Source organism: Lasioglossum baleicum, chromosome 9, assembly GCF_051020765.1.
Source record: "Lasioglossum baleicum chromosome 9, iyLasBale1, whole genome shotgun sequence".
NCBI classification, from domain to species: Eukaryota; Metazoa; Arthropoda; class Insecta; order Hymenoptera; family Halictidae; genus Lasioglossum; species Lasioglossum baleicum.
The window spans coordinates 16,184,618-16,206,118 of record NC_134937.1 but is presented as its reverse complement, the minus strand read 5'-3'; the positions used below and the strand labels follow the sequence as shown (position 1 = coordinate 16,206,118).

General features: G+C 41.2%; 1 protein-coding gene across 5 annotated transcripts in view; it reads left to right on the top strand.

Annotated features, from left to right (window-relative positions):
- Window positions 1–21,501, top strand: part of Ddr (discoidin domain-containing receptor 2) — a 334,142-nt gene that overhangs the window by 75,157 nt on the left and 237,484 nt on the right. For 4 of the 5 annotated variants that reach the window (XM_076429974.1, XM_076429972.1, XM_076429971.1 and 1 more), the window contains one exon: window positions 4,427–4,488. The exons of the other annotated variant lie outside the window; for it this stretch is intronic. The gene's annotated coding sequence lies outside the window, so the exon portion shown is untranslated. The remainder of the gene's footprint in view (window positions 1–4,426; window positions 4,489–21,501) is intronic. 5 annotated transcript variants of the gene reach the window in all.

Genomic DNA, 21,501 nt, shown 5'->3' with positions numbered 1-21,501 from the left:
CTTCCAATACCAGCAGATAATCTATCTGCATAGTGCAGAAAGAAACCCCCGCACGCTGGTCCGGCGCTATATCCTAATTTATATCGGCCACTATCTTCCGACCCTTCACATTCTTATCGGCCCCCGACATTTTCCGTTCGAGCGAGAATTTGCAGTTTTAATTATCACGCTTAATACTTCACCGCTCTGGCTAAAAATTCGATTTTCAGCCGGAATAGTTTTAGCCTCCGCCCGGGGATTACCGCTCGTAATTCAGCTTGACGAGCGTCAGCGGAACCTGATACGGAGCGGAATCACGCTTAATTCTTAAATTTCCCTGCTAATCCCGTTACCGACCGGCCCATAGTCTCGATCGATCCGCTCCGATCCGATCCGTTCCGATTCGATTCCGTTCGATTCGTTTCGATACGAGCCTGCTGCCTCCGGCCGTGCTACAGATATCGACGAGCGAAGAGATGAGAAGAGGAGAGGAGAGTATGGGCACAGAGTGGGTGTTGAACGGTCGGGCCAGCAAGATGGAAAAAACACGAGCCAGCAACGGGAGGAAGGAAGCGCAAATGAGAGAATCCGGAGTGACGGTTAACGAGAAGATAACAGGAACACGCGTGCCAGCAAAAAACGCTTGTCCCGGAGCCGGTTGGCACGCGACCACCCCTGCATTCTCTCCTGTCGTCACTCGAGCTGCCGCGCCGGCCACCTAAACGCCGTCTATCACTCCGCGTCTTAACTCTCCCGAAACGAATAGACAGCGCGCGTGTCAGCGTCTGTCAGCCTGACAGAGCGAGTGTCTCCTCTCTTGTTGCATCCCGGTGCAGCGTTTCTCCCTCGTCTCCTCTTCATTCCTCTTTGTCCCGGCTTCGCGAGAGCCTCTCTCCGCCGCGGCGGAGACAACGTTGCGTCTCGGCCGCCTCTTTATGGCTCGGCGTAAAAGGCAAATGACCTCGTCGTCACGCTCTTTCCCTCCTTTTCCTCCGCAAAAAGAGAAACTGAACGGCGAGGGAAGCGTGAAAGAGGAAACGCCAGACCGGCGAAGGAAATAAAGCATTTCGCGAGGGGCCGGGCGGCAGAGGGGGCATAATTTTCGTTTCTTCCACGGCCGTATTTCCTAGAGACAATGCGACCCTGGAACCGCAATCCTGGGTGCAACCGACCCAGAAAACACGCTTGGAATTACTGTACCGCGATAGCTCGCGCCCCCGCTCCCTGCCTATTTGTCTTTGCGTCGCCGCGTCCACACTTCCGTCTGCCTATGGAACACCCGAACGGCGTGAAACAAAGCTGCACACGGAGTGATTTTCTTCCTTCGATGGGGTGGTTGATTGCTACAGCAGGAGCTCGGGTTGGATTGGCGAGGTTTTTATCTGTGAGACGAGGAGATCGTCGAGCCGGTCCAGTCCGGGGATTTCGTACTGTTGTATGTTCTGAACTAATGATTCGAGAGTCACTCGTGTAGGGTGCGTCTTGTTTGGATGATCATTTCTTTGAGATTTCAAAGTACAACCCGCCAAGGTTGAGTTGGGGTTGAATAAAATGGTGCATACTTTTCGTATATTTTCTGAAGGAATTGTTTGTGGTGCATTTTTCGCGTTTAACTTTGGCCATTCGTATTAGCATTATAAAAAATTATTTTCTCCTTTTTAATGCATTTTAATATAAGCGTGGTTTTTAAAAAGTTTTTTTTATATTTTTTTTGTCTGACAACAGATGGTCCCCATTCTACAATTTCACTTGCTTAATCATATTTTGTCCTTGTTTCACTTGTACTTGTCCACACTCCGTCTCTATTTAACTTGTCCAGTTATAATAATAATAAGTTTTTCTCAAAAGGCAAGTAACAAATATCGATTGAATTCTCTAATGAACATGTACTAAACTCAATAAAGTACATTACATTCATTTCCATTTTGATCATTCTGAATGATTAACCAGCTCTCTCGACTCGCAGTTGACACATTATAGAACTAGCATATATTGGCAAATAACAAGCTGGCATTAATTTTTAAAACCACTCGATAAAGGAATTCGTTTCATAGTTTGCCGGAATTTCGCTTCAACGTATGCGTTTAATTACTTTCAATGTTATTCGATTCCAGGCTCGCCCATCGATCCAATATACGAAGTTGTTTCAATAGCTTCCTGTACTTTCCGAATAATTTCGATAATAATTATGAGATTATATAACGAAATCCCGAGCGCGTATATTATGTGCGCAGCGTAGTACGTAATTAACGTTTAATCACCGACGAAAAAAGCGTATATCGGTTAATTAAAAAGGTGTTGGAGAATTTCTATTGGCTAAATGATTTCAATCCGGTGTAACGTGAGGGGATAAAATCAACTTTCGTCGTTCAAAGCTCTCCAGCCCCTAACCGACATTCGCATATCGATTCCCTATGGAATCCCTTTGGCTGAGATTGCAACGATCTCCACTTGAATGGTTGAACCGAACAACGGAAGATGGGAAAGTTTAGAAGCCATGCAGAACGCGGTCAGAGTCGGGCTGTCTTGGTAAATTTCTAACACTAGAAACTTTTTCTATTATTAAATTTGCAAGCCAGACATATCCCCGATTTTCTTTAACTCTCTTACCGCATGTGAACCAAATCGAAGTTCCAAGACGTAAGAACCTTCACATTCAATTAAACAATCCTCCATGACTGAGTTTTGATGTACCTTTCTCTCAACTCGTAAAGTAAGACTGCTTATTCTAAATGTAGAATAAATTATTTCTCCACTGAAATTATACGAGGAATAGATACAGTTTCAGTGACGAAAGATGACGTTGAAAATGTTCATGTAAGACAAGTATCATACGCCGGAAATACGCAGCCCAGAAACTTCGTCATACCTGGTTCAGTCGAAACCATTTCGTTATTGGTTATTTCTAAGTTCGGGAATAACATAACACGTCGTTATCGGAGAAATTTTCTGTTAAATTGAATAACTTCGGCAAACTGTTGGTAGATAGACGAAGAAGCGTTCAGCTTCGCGAAGTTCCAAGATGAATCTACCGAGAACAGTTTGTCGGTACTTTCGTCAAATTTCTAGGCAGACGCGGTACGATCTCGCTCCATTTTCGTATTAAATCAGACATACCTTTATACGCTCTCTCTCTCTCTCTCTCTCTCTCTCTCTCTCTCTCTCTCTCTCTTCTCCTCTCGTACACCTGACTGTCTCGGCATTCCTAAACGAAATATTATACCAGCCGAGAAAACAGCCATAAGACAGCCGGATACGCGCGCAAGCCTGTGTTTTATTGCCGGCAATGTTGAATAAATATGCGGACGTCTCTGCCACGACCTCCTACCCGGCTGTAAAAATGATAAAGAAGGTTATCGGCTGCTCGGTCACCCTGAAATCTACGAATACCTATGGAAACGTCCTGTCGTGAACGCAATCCTCTTCCGCTTGGTTTCAGTGCGGACCTCCTCCCCTCTGTCACGGCCGTTTCGGAGGTCTTATCGCATCATTTCGGCTTTGAGCTATGTCCGTTCCACATTCTACTAATAATGGAACAAATTTGGCCATTCTCAGTTTCTTCAGACCATTTTTCGGCTACCCTACTGCCATTCTTGAGTTCAAAACGGATGAAGTATGCCGTAACATTTCAGCTACCTGAAGCCTATACAAGATACATGCTTGTGTGTACGTATAATATAGTTTTTGAGACATTATTTCACATACATGTCTGTCACATGAAATGATCTGTATCTAGGGGACGGAGACAACCCTTAAAGCATGTATAATACAGTTCCTTAAACAATATTTGAAACGCATTTTTGTTGTATAAAATGATCTATATTTAGGGGATGGAAACTAGAGATCGTGGTTTTTAAATACACGGGTACAGGGTGTAAACAAATTCTATGTCCTGGCTACCATTCTCCACCCTGAATTTGGTTTAAATTGAATATTGAACTAAGGAAGGCGCAGCAAAATTGACCTTGACCTTGGATTTTAAGGTCAAAAGGGCAACAATTTTTTTTAATTGCATCGTATATAGTCGTCGCGAAGGTCAAAAATGCAAATGGCCGAAAATGCACTTTTGACCCTCGCGACGAATAAAATATAATAAATACGAATTAAGAAAAATTGTTGATCTTTTAACCTTAAAATTCACGGTCAAAATCAATTTTGCTGCACCTTCATTAGTTCAATATTCAATTTCAACTAAATCGAGGGTGGAGAATCATCCCATGGTAGCCGCGACATATAATTTTTTTACACGTGTATTAATTTGTATAATTTTTACAACACTGATATTAATTTATGTATCAACTCTGGCTATAACCACATTCCTTGAAATATTTCTTCCAACAATTTACCGTTTCCTATGCTCCCAGCGGCGATTTCTGGAAAAAACACGTCCATGGATCGATTCTCGCGATTCCCAAGGACTAAACTCGCCATGTGTGTCTGTTTCCAGGGTACTCGGGCCGTCGTAACATGCAGTGAAACGTAGAACATCGCCTCCACGTATCAGCACCAGTAAGTACTCTCTTCTTCTGCGATTGAATTTCCCTTGTACCGTCTCTCGCGAGCGCACGAGTCACGCTTCCGCGACTGTCCGCGCGTGGAAATCGAGTTTCCCGTGGCATCGTTCGATCGGCTTAGAAACCTCTAAGCCGGACCAAAGATTCCCGGGCTTATACAAAAATCCGTCGAACACACACACACACACACTCTCTCTCTCTCTCTCTCTCTCTCTCTTGCTTTCGCATCGGACGATTCCCAAGGACTATAACCGAGCGATATCCAGCTGGGCTATGTAGTCGCGTGCGCACGTTCGTCCCTCATGAATTTCATAAAGTTTCATCCGTCCTGTACAATTGGGAATTCTACGAGGCCCGGTGCAAAATTGGCGTGATTCGCCAGGCGCAGCCTAAAGCCCCGTCCAAATCGAAATCTAAGCTGCCGCGCCGATATACGGTGGCTCGTACGATAAATTCCGCTCGGTTTTCCACCACCGTTGGAAAATGGGGTTACGAGATGCGGCCGCTGCGACCGACCAATCCAATCAACTTAGCCGAGGGACTTATGACAGGAATCCCATGAAACGAGGTGAAAGTGCAGCTACCTTTAGGCAACGATGGACCAGCGCACCGTTCGCGGCCGATCGTTCTCGGACGATCCTCTCCTCTAGCGTACCTTTGTTCTTTCGGCTTTAAACTATATTCTTAATCGAATTCCGAAGGTTTTATCTTCGACGGGAGTGCATTATCGAGCCAGGCAATAGCACTAAATTTTATTTGACCGTACGACGTCGAACGAATTCCACGGCTCTAGGTCTTATCAATCTAATTTCAACATGGCTCTGCCGTAAACGACGATCGTCGCACGCGGTGCTCGGAAAGTAACGTCCATGGGAACTGTTCTTCGCAACATATATTGCACAAAACAGCTTTCCAAGAGCAATTACTTATAGCGGAAATAAATAAACTTCGTTCTCTACTGTAAATAGAAAAGAGAAGACCATGCAGGCTCGACGGAGAATAGGACACAGCAAAATGGCTCGTCTTTCTGCAAACATCAATCTTTAACCACTGATCACAATAATACGTGAGCGCAGAGTAACAAAATCCATGAGATCCCGTGAGGAAGAAGAAGAATGAAAAGAAATGTTTAATTCCATTGACGAAGCTAAGAATATTCCATTTCACACAATAAATTTATATTTTTCATCTATTTTTACATTTATGACATTGAATAACCTCTTGGGTGACTAGGGTCATTCAAGTTGCCCTCAGAAATGTTAGTCAGGAGAAGAAGCTCGTCACCCCTGATACATGTTATCGAAACGAGACTGTATTGTGAACCTCAAACATGTCGAAAAACATGAAGAACGTGAGAAAATTTGTTAGATTGTTAAATATTCCTTGAAGTTTGTTAGTGTTCCAGATATTTACAATCAATTTTTCATAAAAATAAAAATATCGCTTTAGAATGGTCAGAATGGTCTTAATGAACTTCGATATAAGCTCTTATTGAACTTCGTAGTTCTTCTAACTATGAGTTAGAAAAAAGTTAGAGCTAAATTCGAGGACCCAAAAGGGGCGACAACCCCTAATTTGCATTATGAAATATCATTATATCAATAGGAGCCGTCCAAATGTCGAATGAACATGGAAAGTCACCGCAAACATGAATGCACATTAGTACCTCTACGCTCTACACCGTCTACCTCGCTGTCCTATCGGGTATCTTCCTCTTTATCTGTATTGTGGGGTCCGCCACGTCCCGTGTAAAATACATTCCCCTTTATAACAATAATGACCCTCCGCCCTCGGTTCCCTCGCTGAATCATTCATGTCGTCGAGGGGGTCAAGTCTGCGGAGTGTTCGTCAGCTACCCTGCGATTACCGTGCATTAGTCAAGGCAACTTCGCGTCCCTGAAGAGGAGAGAAGTGGCCTTCCCGGCGAACGGGGAAAGCGAGCTTCCGTCCCGCTGTTGCACTGTATTTCATTGTCGTTCTTCCACTTTCTTTCCCGCACTCGCCGCGGTAATAGAAGCCCGCTTACAAGGCCGATCCCTCTTCTGTCGAGAAACTTGACATTGCGATGCCTCTTCTGGAATGATTCGATTCCTGATTCACTGTGCAAGAACAGTGTATGAATCTTTTGCTTTTCATCTGAACGTGTTGTCACATTCCTCTGGGACATTCATTAAAATTAATTGTGCTACAATGAATTATTGTGGCTAGTTTATTACTTTTAGCTCCCACAAGCTCTTCTCCATCTATCTTCTGCTTCCAAGACAATCGTTTTGTGTTTGTAATTTCATATTTTCAAGTGTAAATTGTATATTCATTTTAATCCACATTTTCCGCTTTAGAGACTGCAGCATCTTTGATTTTCAACGATTGACACGCGATTCGATGCGCCTGTTTAATTGAATTTCGTATTTTAAAACATAAAACTAAAAGAAGAGAACATTATACAGTATACACACCTTAGAGATACGTTTACACAATATATGAAGTTCTAAATAATTATTTACACAATTTTACAAGGTATTCTATTTAAACAAGCCCCCCAAATCTGTTGAGAACATTAAAAAACGTTCCATCAAAAAATAAGGAATAACTTCACGAACTTGAACTGAATTTACCAGGTCATAAAGAATTAAAAACTGTTCATCACTTGGTCAAAACTAAACATTCCTAGAATCCAGGAAACAGTCTAAAGAAATAATATGCCAAGAAGAAACAACCTGATGTAATAAAGTGATCAACGAAGACGCTTTTCGAAGCAGCGAGACTAACCAAAATCTAAAGCAAGCAGAGGCAGCCATAATCAATCAAGCAGGCGGCGCGGCGCCTCAACGGAACAGATTTGCCGGCGTAATTATTCGCAGATCCATTCGCAGGGAAGAAAACAACGAATCACGAGCAAGGGTGGTTGTTAATGGTATCAGAGCAAATTGACGCGTTTCCATTAGCCTCGAAGATCGTGCATTAGCCGGACGATTCGACGTAGCATCTCTGAAAAGGATTTTTTTTCCCCGTGGAATCGTGATCCCGTCCGACGAGGAACTTCCGTAATTCGCTTACGCATTCGCAACGTACTTATCCTTGATCTCGCTTCCGCGAACTTTCGCGTGGATTCAGGCCCGTGGACTTGATCTCGAGGAAAGTGCAGAAGGCGAGACGAGAATACAGAGGATGGAAGAAAGTGAAGCATTTAATCGGCTTGTATTCTCTAACCCACTCCCCCCCGTCTCGCTCGCGTGGGATACGATACGGCTCGTTGTATTCTCGTTTCGCTATTCGTAGTTTCGTTCCGGCAAATACATAGTACTCACCATGATTATTTTAGCCGGGCTTGAAAATGTTTCTCTTACCGGGACGCGCGATTTTCCGCCGACAGAATGAATTCCCTTGGAATCCTCGGGTCCTAAGGAATAATATTCGGAATTAAAACGGAGTGCCCGTTCTATAATTTGATTTATGTAAGTGGTCGATTTCCATTCCATCTTCAATATGCTGAAAAACATTGTGCGCTCGTAAATGTGTTTACAGAGATTTTTATTATTACTAGACTGCGGGGTTTATGCGTTCGTGACAAACATCAGTGAGTGCAATTCGAACTTGTAAATACATTAGAAGAGTTTAAGAATACTGTTGTATTAGTTTGGAGTTATTCAAATGGCCAAATGCAAAAATACTCAGCACTTTTTATTTTGTATATAGACACCTTCTGTGGGAATCTAATAAAATTTGGACTACATTTTGATCGAACATCAGATGATAATAATATCATTAATACATTTATTTTTCCACAAATTAACTTGATTTAATTTAAATTAGATATCTACTATGTAGTAACTAGACTGCTTTATGGACTTGTGGCTTCTGAAAATTTTCAAAAAATAAGATTTTATTTGTTTCCACTTTCTCTTAAAATGTGCCTAGAAAAATTAAAAATTCCATAAACATTCCCAGTCTAGTAATAACTGAAGAACGAGCCTTAAACATCAGTTTTCTATTTTAAAATGGTAAATGAATAAATCTGCAGACGAATAGTATTTCTTGATGGAGATGTTTCATTGCATTCTGGAATCCAATAATTGTAATCCAACAATTGAATTACACGTTGCTGCAGTGAACTCTGAAATAAAGGAGAGCGAGAGTGGGCCGCAAAGGGTTAAATAATGTACTGAAACGTAGGAGCATCCGATTTCAGGTTTGTAGAACGACCGCGTAGCCGTACTGACTTTTCAGACAGTAGTTTCTTTGTATCGGCGTGCTGCGAAGTTCACAGGATTTCTTGCGGGCGCGGTGATACGCAATCTTGACGGTATAAATCGTTCGTATCCCTTTAGCTCTGTTTCATACGGCACGGCGTGGAACAGGATGTGGCTGAAGGGAATCGAGGAAATACGGTCGAACGATGGTACCGCATGGAAACGTTCTTTTTCGAAACGGGCCGGAATCGGAACGAGCTCCCAAGCGCCATCGACAGGATCTGCGATACGTGGCAGACGGGTTGCGCTTAGTTTCCTACAAACGACCCGCGGAGAGACGCGTTGTTTCGCGATGAAAATCTCGATGGTATCGTTCGCTCCGATGACTGGGTATCAGAAATAATAAGACCACGCCGGAGAGCTTCGGGATTTCCTCCTGGGAATCGGCCTCGTTCTTTCGCGGCTCGATAACGATCCTCCCGCGTGACCGCAAATACGAACAACACGGGAGTGCTTGGCCGAGTTTTCCGATCGGTCCTGTTAACCTTATCCGGCCTTGTTTTGCCGCTAATATTTCGCCCGAGAGGCCAACAGTCCCATAAGTATTGGCGAACCTACATCTTTAAAAATGAGATAGTCGCGGAAAGATACTACCCGCATCAATTTCTTGTAAATCTTTTATCTTTTGCCACTATTCGAACTATAACGATCTGTTCCGAACAATAACGATCTGTTATGTCTCATAAGTAGACTGCGGATTTTATGTATTTATGACACAAATGATTAGCTGTAATTCAAAATAGCAAAAGTATTAGTAAAATTTAAACATAAGGTGGAGTGGGGTAAATGCGTAATCGGGGCAAGCGCATTAACTGGTTATTTTTATTATAGTATGAACGAAATTTTTCTAGCTTGTATTTATTAATGTAGGATAAGTTAGTTACTCTTGGTATCAAACTCTTGCCACAGTTAAGTTTTTACATAGCAGACTGAAAATACATCAGTTTAAAGTCAAACTTTACAAAAACTAGTGCGCACTTACCCCCTCAAATTTCTATTTCACTCCAGTCTGTTGCAATGCAGGTAAGAAATTTTTATTTTGCACAATCAACAATCTCTCTACTCATAAGTATTAGCAAACCCTAATCTTTAAAAATGAAATTGGTAAACATATAATATCTACTTGACGTTTAAGTCTTCTCGATAGTAGTGCCTTCAATCAGGGCAGAATTATAACGATCTGAAGTGGAACTAACTTACCATTGTTTGCAGATATTGGTCCATGTCTTGAGATATTTCCCACATATTACGGGGCACCCAGTACTTGGAAATACAATTCAACCTTTTTATCGCTTTACTAGACAAAGATTTCCATGAAAAAAGGTACAGCCGCCAAAACTCGCCCTTTTCCTTTCGCCGACCCTTTACGGGTCGGTGGTTTCATTGTGGGGCCACCATTTTATTTTATTTTTTCTAGCGGTTTCCTGGGTTTGATGCGGGATTGCTTTTAGCTCTTGCGGAACTCTTTGCTGTGTGATATCTCTAACAGATACTTTAATACAGATCGTCACTGGTATTTTCTAATTTACAGACTTGAGTGTCATGATTAGACTGCGGATTTTATGCATTTATGACAAAAATGGGTACGTACAATATGAAGCAGTGGACATATTCAAAAGATTTAAGGACATCAGTGTATTACGTTACAGCACGCCATAGTTACTCTGATTGTGTCAATTTTATTTCTCTTACGTCGCGTGTCCCTAAACGTTCATGTTTAAAAAGTCGCTTAGCTAAAAGGATAATAATTAACCCTGTGCGCTCGGTGGTATTTTAATTCCAGAATAGTTTAGTTGCATAGACACTCAAGCATCTAGAACAGTTTCGAATTAGACTTTACTTTTAATTATACTTCAGAGAGGAAAGTCGAGCGCAAAGGGTTAAATAGTACAACGTGGGCAGAAATTGTTTAATCGAATTTGCGTCCCGATACAGAGATGCGGTGGATTTAGGAGCGGGCAGTCGCCGTAAAAATGAGAATAGTTGCGATTCAGCGCAACGATGATACGGCTAATTGAATCAAAGCGGAATGCCCGCGGCATTCACCGAATTCCTCGGGAAGAATAGTAATGGAAACTCGCGGGAATGAGAGCGGCGAGCTCGCGGAATATTATCACGAATTCTTAATTTATTCGGCGCCCCTGTGACGTTCGAGAGCGGATCCGGAGCGGAGCCGGAGCAGAGCGAAGCATTTGTGCCGCAGGCGCGCCTCAAAGAAAGCAAGACCTGGCTTTTAATCCTTACATTCCGAAGCCGCGGGGCTTATAAGCGTGTAGCTGTGGCTGCGAGCCCGATACAATGCAATGGCGCTTTCGAAGCGTTTTCGACGAACGGAAGGCCGGGCGAAGAAGAGATTTAACACGCAATAAGACGATTAAAGCTTAGCTTAACGCCTTTCACGCTGGAATCTTACGTGGCATCCACCATCCCTATTTCCCTGTGCTCCCGTTCATTTTAAAATCACATTGCTTCGCCTTGAACCATTTGCTATTCCACGGAATGTTCCTTCTCCCGTGATTGAATTTTTAGCGTTGGTGTTTTCTTTATGTAGACGCTGGGTTACGAACATTGCCTCCAAGTTTTATGTACTCTATTAGACGAAGAAGTGGAACATTGAAATAAATCTTTCGTTTTCTATCGTAAAGTGTCTGGTTTGTTTAAATGTTAACGAACCCTTTAAAACATCCTTTAACACGCTCTCTACGAACGTCGAACATACGTCACGGTTTTGTATTTTATAAAAAGAAATTAATTCTGTACATGTCGTTACTTGAAATTATGACGCACACCAAGGCACCTTCGTAAATATTTCTTGAGAGAGGCCACGTTACATTTAATAAAATGGTATGACTATAAGGGTTATTGCTAAAACAAACTCAGAAACACTGAAGTGTTACTCTCAACTTAAATTACGGAGAAATGAAATCAATGTCTACGCAGCTCCTCTATTTTACACGGTCTATTTATGGTATAAATAAACTGCGGATCTTTATGCACTTATAGCAAAATTGAGTAGATAAAATTCAAATTGTTGGACAATTTAAAAAATTGGAGATGCCAAAACAGATCTCTCCTCTATTAAAATTATTAAGGGAAGAAATAACACATTCAATTGAATTTCTATTTCTTAGCAATCGATGCAGACAATTTTTATTTTGCATAAAGATCCGCAGGCTAGCTATAACAAAGAATTATCTCCATTTATAACAAAGAAGTATCTCCATTTATAACAAAGAAATATCTCCATTTATAACAAAGAAGTATCTCCATTTATCAGCAAAAGTCCATAGAATCTTTTACGAAAATGATCATTTCATTCTAGATAGGGTAAGGTTGCTCAAGTCGTACCCCTTAAGAAAAAAACCGTATAAAACTTAGGATTTATCAAATAAATAGAAATTAAATGTGTTATTCAAAACTTGTGTTAACATTGTTGTTATTTATAATATTATAACGAAATTAGAAAATCTATATGCTTTCACGTAAAATAAACTAAATGTTTAAAAACTTACATCGGTACGACTAAAGGAACCGGTTTCCTAAGTCGTACCACGTATAGCCTGAGTCGTACCTAAGAATTCAATTAAGCAACAATAATAATTAAAACGTATTTTTTATTAATCTGTTTACATGACACATAGGTATTAAGTTAGTACAAACATCACATACTTGTTGTTCTTTTGTCAACTCCAACGCATACATCGTGCACCCATGATTTGCATTTCAAGCATTGAATCATGTTTTCCTCCCGATCTTCTCCACAAATAAAACAAAACCAATCGCTTTTCTTCTATTTAATTTTTAATGCCAATTCCTTTTTATTAATTACTGTATTTCTTTTATTTGCCGCATTTTTTATGTTTTCTTTATTCTGCGTTGACGTTATTTCGACTAACGAGGTAATACGACTTAGGAATCTCATATGGGTACGAATTAAGACACGGCACAAGTTAAATTTAAAAAGTAAACATAACCTAACTGAATAAAATTCATACGATTTCGTTTCGACCAAACGATTATGTAAATTCTACTGAATTAATATTTAATAAGGAACATAAGATTATGATTATGAAAATTATGAATACAAGATTAACTACCAAACATATGCAGAAAATTATAAGAAAATTGAAATAAACTCTTACTTGATAACAGGATTTATAATGAGGCTGGTTTATGGCAGACAATAATACGTAAAGCAACTTGGTTGACTCAGATGTGTATTTGGTTGCCGTTGTATGTGCTGTTGTCCCCGTAGTTCGTTCAAAATGCAAGTGGTACGACTTAAGCACTGGTACGACTTGAGCAACCTTACCCTAAACTCTAGAACATACTAACATACCTAACAGAGATGAAAGAGAATAATTCGCAGAGATAGATATCGATAATGCCCCGCGAAATCCCGAAGAATCGTCTATCGGTTGCCGGAACAAGCAAAGTTTTTGTCGGCGAGCGTAACCGCGAGCGGATATTCTGATACTTGCGGAGGATTTTCGAAATTCCGAGAAGTGGTTTGCTGGCGCAGGGGTTTACGTATTCGCGCATAAAAGAATCGAACGTCCGGAACAGATGCGAATGGTCAGTGGGAAGCACCGAGAGCGGCCACTCCACTTAATAATCAGCCGATGTTCTTCGAACGGAGCACGATCGGGTTGTCGTCCGACAGGGTCAGTATTATTCCCCAGGGTGGTATCGGCCGGAAGGAATCAGCACGATCTCGGTGAACGACCTCACGATGTGTACATAGAATAGCCATGGAGGAGAGACCATCTCGGATTACGCTCGAAGATCGCCGATTTCGATCTCCGCGTCCACTCGTGCAGACTCGATCTCCGGGAGCCCCGGTTGTCGCGCCTCGTGCAAATCTTCCCTGCATCCCCCTGTTTTCTTCGAACCGTCGCCGATTGTTTTCACTATTACCGTTCCCGTGTTCACGAAACAAATATTTATCTTGCCAGAAACCAATCCGCCGCGCTCGCGATGAAACGGTTCGTTCGGGAACCTCCAGCAAAACAATCGAACAGATTTCCAGAACTGTCTTCGTCGAATCGTTGAATATATTCACGTGACACGATAAAAACGAAATCAAAAGATAATTCGCGATGAGACAGATGATAAAACGGTGATTTTCAGTTTACGGGGTCGAACAGTTGGTTATGCGGCGGAGTTACATTCGGGGGATGATTCTACCCTCTAGACGACAATACTAAAACCGCATTCTCGCACCTCCAGCAAGGATAGAGCTGGAGAGAGGTATCGCAAGAATGAGCACAAATCTTCTAGCATTTGCATTCCTGGATCGAGGAATGGTGGATAGAGCTTTTCGGGTGTTCTTGGGGAAAGTTTCTGATTAGAGTAGTTTTAATCGGAAGGAATGATTTGCATACGTATTACTCCCATTGTGAGTGCTTACGCAAATATTCGTTTAGAGAAGTTCGAGTCATATAGAAATTAATTTTCTCTGTTGAATACTCCACCGTGCAGTTTGCATGAAATAACAAGATTCCAAGATTTACTAATTGTCGAAAATTTTTTGGTCGTGTCGAAAAATTGATTAAACTCTTGCTGTCGTAAGACTGTTTTCTTATAAAATTACAGTTTTTGTAAATTAAAGCAACGAGATTTATTTTTTAAAATTATCCGTAATCTTGTTACATCAAAGCATTAATTACCTCGTTGCAGATTAAAGTTAAAAGAACTGAAAAGTATATAAACAGACGGCTGTCGCACGTTAAGTTTTTCGCGTTCGAGAGACATAAAAATTGTCATAATATTAAAAATAGTTTATAATTTTTACTGAAACATACTTCCTCAACGAACCGCGTTTGTTTGGAATGAATTTCACAATTTCCTAGAGCATCTATGTATGTCATACAGAGTTGGGAAAAAAGTTAATCTACGATTGACGAATAAATTTCTACTTCAATCGGTAATCGCAATTAACAATTACTCTTCTAGTCTAGTCGTTAATTGCGGTTAACGATGAAATACGTATTATTCGTTAATTGCGGTTAACGATGAAATACAATGAAATAAGCTTAATTGTGTAGCTTTTCGTAGTGCATGGTTTCATGATACAACTAGTGAAAACATAAGATACGCTGCGAACGTCACAGAATCAGACACAGTGCATGCAGGTCCGCGAGGACTATACACAGACGACACTGGTGAGTTATGCCACGGCCAACTTTGGACCTGTGGGAATCAATTTAGACAGTATCAGAGTCACGGGACTCGCGACAGACGATACCGAACTCGTGGGAACTGATACAGATTATATTGAACCCGCGGGGTTTGATACAGTCTACTCTAGATCTGTGGAGCATTGAATGGTTCATTTGGACCGAAGGGAGCTGATATGGGGCAATTTTGAACGCGTTGGACCCGCTATAGACAGCATTGGATCTGATGGACCCAATCCCAGCGATGTAGAGTCGTTCCTGTTACATACATAGACGTCACAGTCGGCCCACGAAAACTAGCCTTGGACTCAATGCTCCTAGCTTTGATCATTCGGACAATGGCAATTAATGGTACAATTAATTGCATTTTTGGAAATCGATTCAAGCGTCTTTGGTAACCTAACAGTCTTCCAAATTGTTAACAATAAAGAACGCATTTGACTAAAAAGGATTCATATAGAAACACATTTATGATCTGATTCATAAGATATGCAGACAAAGTTTTGGAGAATTTGACAAAATAATGTATTTTTGACTTCTGCTAGAATCATCTGGCTCGACTTTTTTTTAAATACTCAATTCGAATTTTTGAATTTCTTCATTATATTGTCTTTTATAAAACGTTTGATCTCTTAATCAGTCTCGCAACGAGTCTCACAACGAATCTCACAATCAGTCTCTTAAAACAGAATTTTATCAATTTTCTCAGAACTATGTCTAAAGTGCTATGCAGATTGTACAGTATAAATGACCATTTATATAACAATTAAACGAACTCTATACAACTACTACTTACAGACGTTACTACCAGTTTTACAAAGTGCATTTCACGTCACTACAAATTTACAAAGTGCATATCGTGACAGTGTTGCAGCCGATCAATAATGCAGCTCGAAGATTGCATAGCATCTCTTTTGTAAACGCGTAATGAAATCGGTTTATGGATTTTATAAGGCCTTGATGAGATAAATTTTGCAAATTGCCAACGGCGCAACACCACATGAGCCTACGTTCTACGTTCTACCGCATTATTATATTACCTCCTCCATCAGTGAGAATGAAACACAAGATAAACTCGCGTGCATTTGATAGATGATGTTTATAATGGTCTCGTGGGGTGTGTAGAATGCTCGTTAAATTCAATTTTAGCGAATGAAAATCAAAATTGCGCGAGGATAGATTAAAATGGTGGTCTGCAAAATTATTACACTATCCGTTCTCTAATTCCGCGGTTTGCGTATTAATATTTTATACAGTCGTGACTCATCAAATTGAATGTAGATATACGATAAAAATAGTAGGAAACTATTAACAATTTTTAATCACTGTAGCTGTGAAGAAGAGAATACAATTAGTGATTAGAATAACTTTCTTGATTACGAAGGAGACATAACAGAACATGATTAAAAATGAAATTAGACTCAAAAATGTGACTATAAAGTTATACAGAACTACAGAAAGTTAATTACCGCGAGACGAGAGTCGCTGGTGAAACGATCAATAATTTCGTCATCATAAAATTTTCCCGTCTGCAAGTTACGCAATTAAGCCAGCATCCACGACAAAACATTTCGCGGTCGATTCAGTCCGGGCGAGTTCGATCGATATCCGAAACTCGAGTATTCAATTCTTAATTGACCCTGGCCGAGGACAATCTTCTTGAGTCGCCGTTGAAAAGGCGGCGAAGGACAATGAAGAAAATGAACGACAGGGAACTTGACGCGAATACCGACAAGCCTGCGACTGAATTTCCAGTTGAAATTCGTGTCCGGGGCTCCGTGCTTGTTAGTCTAATTACTTGTAAGTGGAGTTGCGGCCGTAACGAACCAACCAGCCGGCTGCTCCAAAACTTCTCGACGAGTAAACACGCTCGCCGCCGCAATATTATTCGGCCGATCCTCTCCATCTCTTCGTGGCTGCTCGCTCTTGCTCGCGAGCACGTTCTTTTTCTTCCATGTTTGCCGTCCCAGCAATCTTCTTTGCGCATCCAGCAATTTTCCTCGAGCGGCGCGGCGCGGCGCTGCTGCTGTGCGCGAGCCGGTGAACAACTTCGTCGAACAACTTTTCATAAGAAGTAATTTCGCGGATGGGGGCAGGAGGGTTAACTACTCCCGATGCATTATATTTCCTCGTTACAGTACTTTCCATTAGTTTTCGAAATTCTATTTCGACCCGGCCAGCAGCAAATAAATCAGTTTAAACCGTCCGCTCCTGTTACCGCGCAAACGCGAACCCGCGAATTTTCTTCCCAACGCCGCGCCGCACACTCATAGAATCTATAAACCGTGGTCGCAGCAGCGGTTACATTGAAATTACCGACACAGGCCGACTCGGCCGGGTTACATTGAAGTCGCTGAAACAGATTTCACCGACAAGAACTCACCGAAGCCTGGTTTGACCAACGCCAGTATTAGCTGACAACAATATTGATCAACACTGTTGCGGCGGAGCTTGCGAGCTGGATGCTTTGTGGTCGTACCTCGCTCGCGATAGCCGAACGCTCGTTTGCTAAATTAATATCACACACGGGGACAAAGGTGCGATGTTTGATGATTGATTTTTGACCTTTTTCTACCTGTTCAGACCCGCAGTTTTAAATCGGGAACACCCAACATCGCGCGAACCAACGTTGCGATCATTGATTGGCTACATAGCATTTTAACATTGAACCAGAAGCTACACTGAGAAAAAAATCCTGTCGAAACAAAAAAAATATATGTTGATTCAATAAGATGTACTATTGAATAGTGCCGATATCATATGAACTTATTTTAATATTTAATACTATTGAATTTCAATAGCAAAACTCATTTCCGCCAATCATATAAGCGAATAGCTTGACATCAATGTTTTCAAAAAAATAAGATATGGCCTCAAACCAATTCCAGTATAAATCAATACATTTCTCAAATTTTTTTAACAACATATCTGATTGAAGGAAAAAGAGAAATATTACGAATAATAATGTACGGTATTGAATCGAATAATATTTTCAATCATTTCATGATAGACAATTCAAATACATCACGATTTGCTTCTAAATTTCATACTATTGAAAAGAATACATTGATATTCATCGAAGTAAAAAAATTACAATAACACGCGTGTTATTGAAGTAACTACTTTTTTTTCTCAGTGTACGTTGAATTTCGATTTATTATTAGATTATTGAAGTTTGTGCTCTCTCATAACGAATATGCATGTACAATATAAAGTTCAATGATATGTTTTTCCTTTAAAATATTCAATCCAGATTCCATAATTAACAGTGACTCCACAATTAATGGTTAATTAAAAGCAACGCGTAAAGTACAACCGAAGTACACGTTTGTGACTATATTGCCTAGTTAAAGATAATATTTCATAAAATATTTTTCATGCTGTTAAAATTGAAGTACATCTCCTGACTGCGATTCCACACGTTGATCGATAAAAGAGATTTTGTCCAGGTCATAAATACAATTCCATTTTTCACGTAAAGAGAAGTTAATATGAATTGGTTTTATTTCAAGCATTACACACGGTATCAATGTTTTATTATTCATCGTGTTAACCCGTATTTTACATTAAGCAACCCGCGTGTTCGGATATTCACGAGCACCGTTTACCGTGGAGTTATGGTCCAAAATTCGACGCGACCAAGCAAATGGTATTCTTTTAACGTTTTCCGTATCCACCGGCCGATGAATTTCCATACGTCGTAATCAGCTTAAGTACGGTCGCAAGGCCGCTCATTCGAGCGTGCTTTATAGCATTTGCCCGCGGTAAACTTACACGGAACAGACTGCACGCGTTACTGTTGCAACGAGAACAGGAAACACGGTCGAGCGCACTGTTCAAGCCGTTCTAAAGAACAATGCGAAAAAAATTAGCTCACTCCGATGTGCATAGACCGTCGTCTTCTTGTGACGCTGAATTACGTTGTGCACACTTGACCCACAAATTTCGCGTAAACATAATCACCCTGCAATGATCTCATTCGCGGGAACCCGTGTTCTTCTTACCCCGGTCACGACAGATCGTTACTTTTCGTTTGCGGTTCATTGGGCGAAGTTAATGTTGAAGCTAACTTCGTCGTAAGTTAGAAAACTAAGTTACATGTTTATTATCTGCGTACTGGGTCACAAAGATTAACGATAAGCGAAAGACAAAATAATAAAAATACAGGACCGCTTTCAACCTTCATTTAAGACCAAACCTACAGATCCTTAAAAGTAACTGGCAGATGTTCCCTTATGAAAATAACAAGATTGATTTTATTTAGTCTTTGGGCAGCCTTTTTATTATTTTTTATTTTTATTATTTTAATAATTGTGAAATAAAAAATCTGGAACTCCATAGGGTCTCCTTTTCCGAATGTTTGACTAACCAGACAGACAAATAAATTCTTTAATTTTTCTATGAGGGACAAAATTAAATAATAGTGGAGTTATTCTTACAATTTCACAGCACACTTCTACGTACACAATAATAATTTACGATTAAAATACAGAGATTTTCTCCCACAGCATAAAGAAAGCTTGAGAAAAGTTCATGCAAATTCTTCATTAAAGCAGAATCGAATTAAAAGAGTAAGAAGCAATTTAATCGGGTCAGGACTGCTAAAAAGACTAATTTTAGCACATTATTCAAATACAAATGATTAAGCACGGGTAAACATACACATTTTTGAAAGCTGGTTCTTTTGAAAAGTGCAAAAACCGCGGAAATTTCGTGGCACAGTATGATTTCGGAGGCAAAGATGGCGCGACTGCGTGGTTAAAGGCGAAGCTTATCATCACCGGGCAAACTTCAAAGTCGCTTAATGACGAAACTAATTACAGACGGCGCTCCACCGTCTGCCGCGCAGCAGCAGTACGGCTCTCGGATTAGCGTGATATGGTTTTTCGTCCCCCGCCGTGACCAGCACGCAGTGCTCGATGATAACGTGCTCGTTTTCGAGTTCGAAGGCCTGAAAATTGAAAAGCTTGCGGGTCACCGTACCCGGTCGCTTGTAACGCGGCCTCGTAGTGGTCTCTGAACACGAGTGCTTTCGTGACGCTGGTTCTTTCTTTGGAATTCCCTTCTTTCCACTACGCCGTTTGCCCCTATTCTGTCATCTTTTTGTCACGAGAATTAATTTCGAACAAAATGATTGAAATGCACGGATGTCAACCGGCGATAAAGCATTCCCAAAACGGGAACGGTAGCTTCTAACCAGCCGGCAAACATGAACTCGCGAATGTTCGAAAAGTTTTAATTAAAACCCCTTTGTAATTGGAAAGCTTTGGTTTACCTGAACTACCTTTTCTGTGAAATGTATTTGATCTTCGAATGGTTTCAGAATGTTTTCAGGTATACCGGGGTATCGTCCGAACCTCGATCATCCGAATCTCAGATATCTGACTTCTCATTGTTGTCTATGCTCTACAATTCAGTCCAAAACCATCCATTTACAACATTTATTGTACAAATCAGTGAAGATTTAATCTAGTACCGAAACGTCTCTCTAATTAAAGAGATTTTGGCGTATTTTACAAGCTTCGCGAGAGTCTTTCATGTGCATTGAAACAAATTAGTTTGATATCGAGGCCTTTTGATGTTTGAAAAGCTGAAATTACTTCTGCACGCCAACCAGAACATTTTATTCCGCTCGGCGGGGAATTAACATTGAAAACGGCGGTGCGCAAATAATTCGCACAGTTACATCGTTAATTGAGAAAAAGGAGAACCGATAGATATTCCCTCAACAAAAATTTCTGCATCACGCACACGAGTCCGCGTAAATCCCGGCCGGTTTTGCAGACACGTCGTATTAATAGATGCGCGCCCATACATCGCGAGATTTTGTAAAAATTTCTGCGGCGTATTTTCGCATCGCGCTGCGTTCGCCGGCCAGCGAAATAATTACGTGGTACATTGAAGTGCTCACAGCGAAAATTCCAAGTGGAGTTTGAACGTATATCCCGCTGGCTGCGGCGAACAGTTCCCGCGTGTTTCCAATTTCGTACTTTTCCACAAACCGGCGTTGAAAAATTAATCTCCGCTTCACTCGATTCTTTCACGGTCACGTGGCTTCCGTTAAAGCGACGCGAGCGAATTGCGGACGAGAAAATTACACTGTCTCACGTAAGCACCGGCGGTCTCTCTCACTCTCTCACTCTTTTTGTCCAGGTCGATTCGTCATCGAAACAATTGTCGGAAACCGGCCGATTTTGTTCCCGCTTGACGAAACTGCGGAAAATTTCGGGCTCAGGCCACGCAAGCTTTTAACGGAATTAACCTAATTACTTTCAAACCTGAGGGTCGTTAAACTGCGCTGGCGCGGCGGCGAACGCGTAATCCTAACGTTTCGGTGAACGACGCTGTTAAAATCACTGTTCTGGAATGCGTCTGCGTTCTACCTCGCGAAACGTTTACCGTCAGCACGACGATGTACGAGCAACGCCGACGATAAGACGCTAGACGTGCCCTTACCCCTCTCCTAGCTCGTTGCAATTTATTCCACGCTCGTCCTTTGTAATTAAAAAAGCCCGATTCATTAGGACCGTCGCCTTAGAATTTAATTGCTTCGCCGATGGAATTTCTCCGGCGGAATAA